Genomic DNA, 5,880 nt, shown 5'->3' on the forward strand with positions numbered 1-5,880 from the left:
AAGTGCGGAGAATAGACCAACAACCAAGCAGCGCACCCGAGCTACCTACATTCCACAATACCCCATTAATTACAACATTAATCAGATGTCGTGTAATGTGACAGGTCCTCCTCAAACGGTATGCAAGAGTTTTTTTTACTTTTCTATGAGCGGAACCCAGCCGGAGTATGCGTTACAAAAGCGCGGTGCGAGTGGTTGGTCTGCAATTCGAATTTAGAACATCCCACCACCGAGGACTTTTTTGTGAACTGAGCCGATTATTTTGCATAAGCGCGTCGTAGAAATGTGCAAACGGCGCCTTTTCGACGGCTATTAAGATTCCATTTATCCAATAGGACTGAGTCAAGTCTAGATGAATTCGCATCTGCAACTGATGTTTTCTGATGCTATCCGCTGTTTTGAATTTTTTGCATAGAATATTTCATTTTGATGCATGAATCTAAACTCTGACACCCGCGGGACAAAATTTTGCCGAGTTTGAAAAGCACTCGATAAGCAAGCAATAAATTCGCCCAAGTTACCAATATTTCAACAAATTATTGGCACATTTTTGAATATCATTTAATGGTGAAAAGAGCCTTTTCTCATCAGAAAGACTTTCTGGAAAACTCGTAACGAGCGCTGGTCATCGCTAAATGGAAGAATGGATGGTCAGAACATCGATGTTCTGACCATCTTTCGCCGGTTGACCGGCGGTATATCTAAACAAGGTTCCAAATTATGCCGTTGTCATATTGTTTGGACCTGGTCGGCAAGTGTCTGCAGGTTGTGTAAGGAGGGTTCTGCTACGTAAAATATTGTGCATAATTGGAGAGGTATTATATAATTACTTTGCTAGACATATCGGTGGTCGCTAAGGTATACTTAGTGTCACTGTATGCCTCACTTCGTGTACACTAATCATCTTTTTTAAACTCGATCGGTCCTATCTCGGATGAGTTTCTGGTGAGCACAAATGCTACTGGGTCCTGATGATTTTACATTTAGATTTAGATCCACATGGATGATACCAGAAGACTCGGAGGACCACATAAGTCCTACCTCACGTTTACAATGGTTCTCCTTTCCATGTTGGAGAGTTATCTCGCAGGAGCTTTTTAAACAACCACCTAAAAGCATCAACCCAATGTACCATTACGACACTTTCCGGGGGGCTATATCGGGAACATTCTACCCTTAAATAAAGCCAGAAGATAGATGACACAGTTGAGGCTCATGCTTTCCAGTCTGTATTTTCGCCCTCTTGTAATCGTCGCCTTGGACCGGTTAAGTGGTGAGGTCAACATTAGAAGCTTCTACTATCGTAAGGATCGAAACAATAAACGGGTATTTGAGGATGAACGAACCAACATATAGTCAGTGACCGACGTAGCTAAAATTTATTAGTTCTGGTAGCCTTCTTGTGACTAATCCCTCTACTCGTTTCAGCCGAAAATTTTGTCCTCCTTTCGGGGAAAAAATAACCCAGCACATCATAATCCATGACAAAGCAGAAAAAGGGAGCCAGTAGATTAGTCACAATTTTCCCTGTTAAAAGTGCAGTGGAGCTTTACAAAGCCCACAGAGCCCCATAGACTTATAAGCAATCTCCTCTTTAGTATAGTTTGGTTGCCAGAGACATCAGCCAGGGACTAGTAGCAGATTTGTTTCTTCAGTTCTCCATGGGCACATAGAACAACTGATCCGTAACAACCTCTTCTAAATGGTTTGGGGGTTTCTGAACCATACAGCAATCTAATTGCTCACAAAGGAAGACGAAATATTACTTCAATGTTCCACCTCATTTTGAATTACGACCGCGCGTGTAACGCAATTAATGACGTTGCGGATCCTTCAAGATCGCCTGAATGTGGTGGAGTGTTGACGGGATTTTACTCCCTTCCACCAGATAATTAGTCCTGAGGATTTGTGCGCACATGCAGGCACCCGTGTAAACAGCTATTATTCAAAACTTCTGGAGCTTTTTCACAGGCGTATCACAAAACGTTTCTCGACTTATCACTTTGTTTACGATAATGAAAAGTTGAACTCGTGCGTCGTTAAAATCAATTGGCACATTTATTCATATTTGCTCTCCTGACTATGAGTGCTGATAAGATCAGTCATAAAAACTTACATAACAGTGCAGCGAGCTATCATTTGGCTACCCCTACAGTTATCAAACAGACCTAGCGCTACTGCCATACCCTGGTAAAAAAAGCAGAAATTATTCTTCATGGTCTCTCTTATCCTATAACCGACCGGAGACAATATTCAGTGGACAATATTCAGTTGACAAAGAGGACGTTGACGGCCTAATTTTTCACAAGATCTTGTGGGGTTATTTCTCAGTAGGACCATTTCAATCTTAGCCTGTTAAACCGACAAAACATGCACCTTCATAGCTTGCAAAAGTGAATAACAGTTGAAGAACCGTCGGCTTCACTAACGGATGATGCCTTTCGAGAAAAAATAGTGAGCGTACTAGGATTACTTTTCAACAACGCCGCTGATTGTTAAATTCTTTCGCCTAAAGACAAGGGTGTGTGGCATCCATTTTTGGGGTGTTATACGCTGTTTTCAGCCGGTAGTTTTCCTCAGATTGAAATAGGAGCGGAATAATAGGTGCCAAGTTATAAATCCAGTCAATCTTAGGCCAGATTTTGTTGATATCCCAAAGGGTACCACTTTAGGTAGATGCTTTAGTTTTGGTCATAGTTTGAGGAAAAAAGTTCGACAGTGTCTAGTTCAAACGGCAGGAAAGAACTGAGGCATACCAAAGGTGGAAAGCGGAAAGGATGGTCTGTGCCGGCAAGTTATGGAGATACAATAGTGTGCGGAAAGATTTGGTCAGAATGAATCCACTTGTTGCACTGCAAGTTCTCATTTTCTCTAGTTTCTGTACTGTAATGTACTGTACTGAGCCCGTTACTACGGATTTATGATGAAAGGAATCTGCAGCTGGCAATGGGATACTCCATGGATCGGCAATTGAACTTGCACCATTTATCATCTACGAAAGTGTCTACCTCGAAGGCTGAAGAGCGCTGTCTAGGTGATTTTCAATGACTCAGATGTTTTATGATACATCTGGGATGACAAAACTACCTATCCGTGACACTTTGAGCAGAACAGAAGACTGAACAATAAAGACCTTATTACCTATCCATCCAACTAAATGTCAACTACCATTTATTGACGTAACATAAGTGCAACACCATATTTTCGGCTGGACAATGGTTATCACGAGGGTCCGGGATTTGTGGCTTGGGTGTCGATGCCAGAACGAAGGTATGCACTTCTGGGGCATGGATTCTTAGACGGTACATCTTAGTTTGGACCTTGGGAAGATTCTAAAATCAGTGGTCACGTTTACCTGTCTGTCAAGGAGCACGGGGCGTCAGCTTGCTGAAACAAGCACGGTGGTTGGCTGTGAGAATGATGCCGAAACTGAGACATCACAGCCTAACTTGTTTACTCTTGAGCACAGTGGCATCCGTATAGTCACGCCTGTCCCATGTTGAGTCCTAGGAGAGCGAGATCATTCAGTGGTGGTGTTGCTATCTGACAGCTACGCTAGGACAATTAAAAAAGCGTGGGACGTCCATCTTTCACGGGGTACTGTTAGGGTTTGTCTTTCAGGAGGGCGATTTTGTGGAACGGCCTCTAGGACATTATTCTGATACCACCTTTGGTTGGAAGTTCCAAGAGACCGCCTAACCGGCACTTTTGCTCAACCCACAGAATTAGAAGTCTGAATCGATACCAGGGGAGGTATATCACTGGCCTCTAGCACTTCACCAACTAACCGATTCCCGATCCGATGTAAACATAGGGCAGGCTTCTCTCGTTCTTTTGGATCTGATTCTGAACGATGTCTGAACTGTAAGGCCTACGGTTGATATAAGTTGATATCAGTTTGTGCACGTGGATGAAACTCATTTTTGCCTTCAAAGTTATAGATCCCCAACCATTCCCAAATCTATTTCTGCTGTTCCCCCGAACAGTGGTCACTTGCAGCTTTACGCCGGCCATCAAAGATTTCTAAGCAGCGTTGGTTCGCGGTGCAGTAAATGCTGCTGTAGCAGCTGGCTTCCAAACGATGGTCACCAATAAATCCAGGTTAACCACAAACCCATTAAATTTTGATGACGAAGCTTCGTACTCGAATTCCGGTCTCTTACGACAGCCTAATCCGACCCCAATCATGCTGTCCTCATCGACAATTTCTTGGGCCCAGGAGATCTCTGAACCACGGGTTAAATAAGCTTATAAAAACAACCTGCTTGGTATTTCAACAGCTGCATCCTCAGGGAATGTCAGGTGTGGGTACATGCCTACCTCCACTCCTACCGCAGGGAACTCCACATACGGTTCTTCTGTGTGCCCGTCAAAAAAGAACTAGATTTCAGATCAGTCACTCTTGCCTCTCATTGAGGTACGTGTCGTATTGAGCGCTGAGCATAATCGAGCTAGGTGGTCAGTTAGGCATCAAACAGTGACAGCCTTTATGCGGATACGGAAACTAGGTGACAGCAGAAAACTTTGATCTACTTGTGTGCCTCTCTACATCCAAGCTCCATCGAGATGTGGGCCTAGTTAGCTTCCAAACAGCGTCAGTCTAACGTGGTTATAAACCTTTTTTATCTTGACGGGGTCGCACAAACTAATTTAGGATCAAGGCTGTGTGTCAGTAAACTAGGACCAACCATTCATTGTACCTTTATTAAAGCGCATTCATCCAGTGGAATTGTAGGCCCAGTTTTGGCTGTAGTGCGCATACCAGATTCAATGATGTGAGGTCCTTGAGGCTACACTTGCTTTCAGTTACATAAAAAAACTGACCCGGATGAGTTTTTGACCCACCAACTGATTAGCTTTTGACCACTATTACTAGGGAAAAGGGCTAATATGTTAAAAGTAAATGACTTTTGCCTCCAAAAGTAAAAGATAAAAGCTTTTTATCTTTTATCTTTTACTTTTGGAGGCAAAAGTATATCACTGTTGGACCAGAAGGAGTGAGGTGCTCCGAATCTCCAAAAGCTTTCATGAGTAGGTATTACGGACTACAAATATTTAGCTTTTACCAAATGCACGCTTAATTTTCTTCTTCTTCATACTTTGTTTGGTGTTAAGGTTTCAGAGTGTGGAGAGGATACATGTGCCATATAGATTACAAACTGAGTTCTGACAGCTCGTGAGTATTGGCTTGAAACCATGGTATTTGTAAAGTTCGAACACGTTCCTAGCGCCAACGATGCCCAAAACATTCCCCACCTATGACTTTCTGGATTTCTATCACACGGATGAGCATTCCAGTTTAGTTTATTTCCCGATGCCTTCTAGTAAGTAAAATTATTGCCTGCTGAAAATGTCAATAGCATTTTAGCGTCAACCAGTGGTTTTTAGTTCTCACAATTGAGTAATTATTGGAGTCTTTCAGCTCATCAAAAAGGGTAGCGTTTGCTCGTACTTTATCTTTGACTTGTTTATGGTTGTGTTTCGATATCGCATTGTTTTTGTTTAAATGTCGCGTATAATATTGAAGGTACACACCCTATAAGTTCAGTGCTGGTTTGTGATAACACAGTTTGTACAAGCAGATTGGACTTTACCAGATGAGTTGAGTAGTATTGACTCGCGTAACACATCCGCTTGTACAACGTAGGATAGCTGTCACATTATACGGATATTTGAACATGAATCTCAGAAAAGCGATCTGTTTTTGGCCAGTTGCTGTGGTAACTGAATACATTATTTTTGTAGCGGACGAGGACCTTATCAGCGTGTTCGGATAAATTAAGAAGCAAAGTAACCAATACAGAATCACAAGATCACAGTAGGAAAGGAATGAGTAGTCAACTGGGGACTCCCGAATGTGTAGATCCAATAGTCCACTAC

The sequence above is a fragment of the Opisthorchis viverrini genome (assembly GCF_000715545.1).
Source record: "Opisthorchis viverrini unplaced genomic scaffold opera_v5_360, whole genome shotgun sequence".
Taxonomy (NCBI): domain Eukaryota; kingdom Metazoa; phylum Platyhelminthes; class Trematoda; order Opisthorchiida; family Opisthorchiidae; genus Opisthorchis; species Opisthorchis viverrini.